The following is a 1699-nucleotide window of genomic DNA, read 5'->3' as shown; positions in this document are numbered from 1 at the left end:
TGGTGTTTACGTGCGCTGACAGAAACCAGGATACTTGTATTCCTGTGCACACGAGGAATCAGAGTATCCTGGATATTTAGGCTGGTTGTTATGGTAACTTAACCTGATTCATCAGCCGGTTTCACTTCGTGGAAACCGTCTGACCTCGCAGCATTAGGATTTGTTCGCTTGACGGTAGGTGGGTACTTTTTTATTTAACCAATCGCTGCTATTTGATCGTGACGTAAGTAATGCGCCAAATCCCATAAGAAGAAGGGCAAAAACGTCTTTCCTCTTGATAAAATTCACTAAACATTGTCTTTGTTCCAGCTTTAAATCCTCGATCTTGTGAATCGTTGCCATTTTACGGCTCTTCGCTGATTGGCTGGTGCCTGAACTCGCATTTCCGAGGTTCTTGCAAGCCATCTAGTGTATTCCGATTCCTGGAGAGAAATGAAAATGAAATATGGATCAACTTTTTAAACTTTTTTTTTAGCTTTTGAACTAGTTTCTAATAACAAAAAAGAAGACATACATTCAAGTACGAACATGAGACTGTCACAACTTCAGCGTCAGTTTACTTGAAGAGCAACATAAGTCACCACAGTAAAGATACAGTGTACAGTTATATAAATATCTATTTTTATTTTATAAAGACGCATTTTATTATTCCCTGATTATGGGAATGGCGTGGGTAGTGTTGTGTTTTAGTTTTTGAAATGAAAAGAAAAGAAAAGAGGGAGCCACTGTTTGTGTTAACCTGGTGTTAAAATGTGGCAGTATTAAACAGTAGACTGCTTTATTTGTTTATCAGCATAAAACATTATTACTTAAAAAGTCCTGGTTGGAGTTTGAGTCGTTTTGGGAAAGTAACTCCTCCTGTCCTACTGTTTTTGTTACTTGAGTTCAGTACATGCTCAGTAGAGCTCCGGTTCTGAGACATCAGGATACTGCGTCTACAGGCCACACAAAATCCAATGAGAGTATCTTGGTTTCTCATAACTTAGATACTGACTTATCCATGATACTGAAATCAGGACACTGTGTACATGGACATACACATAACCAGGATTCTCAAAAACTCCTGATCATAACTGTGACACTCGAGGGCATGTATATGCAATATCTTGATGACTCAAAACTGGAGCTGTACTGAGCATGTGCGAAAATTAGTCACACCAGGCTCATTTCCGTGGCTTTTAGAGTTTTACTCTTCAGTTAAACTTGTGGCCAAACCGGCTTGTCAAAGCCTGATCCCATCAGATCTCAGAAGCTCAGCAAGGCCGGGCCTGGTTAGTACTTGGATGGGAGACACTGGGAAAATCAGGTGCCACAGGGGGGCGCCAGTCGTTGTGTCCTTAGGCAAGACACTTCACCCACATTGCCTAGTATGAAAGTGGTGTGTGCGTGAGTGATGGTGGTGGTCGGAGGGATCGATGGCGCCGATTGGCACGGCAGCCGCGCTTCTGTCAGTCTGCCCCAGGGCAGCTGTGGCTACAATAGTAGCTTACCACCACCGGGTGTGGAGAAAAAGAATAATGAATCTGTAAAATGCTCTGTAAAGCATCTTTGTGACATATATCTGTGAAAAGCGCTATATAAATAAAGACTTAAACTAACTCTGTGACACTGTGTTATATTTTTGAACTGTTAAAACGACTTTTACCGAAGCTGTGACAGAGCTCCACAACGAGATGTCGTAAGCAGGAGAAGTTTATTT

At 41.6% G+C, this 1699-nt stretch overlaps 1 pseudogene; it reads left to right on the top strand.

Annotated features, from left to right (window-relative positions):
- Positions 1-1201: 1201 nt before the first annotated feature.
- LOC129411471 (5S ribosomal RNA) lies at positions 1202-1318 on the top strand (annotated as a pseudogene).
- The last annotated feature ends 381 nt before the right edge of the window (positions 1319-1699 follow it).

The sequence above is a fragment of the Boleophthalmus pectinirostris genome, unplaced genomic scaffold (genome assembly GCF_026225935.1).
Source record: "Boleophthalmus pectinirostris isolate CB_2022bp ecotype Guang Dong unplaced genomic scaffold, ASM2622593v1 HiC_scaffold_10, whole genome shotgun sequence".
In the NCBI taxonomy this organism is placed as follows: domain Eukaryota; kingdom Metazoa; phylum Chordata; class Actinopteri; order Gobiiformes; family Gobiidae; genus Boleophthalmus; species Boleophthalmus pectinirostris.
This window is presented reverse-complemented; position numbering and strand designations above follow the sequence as displayed.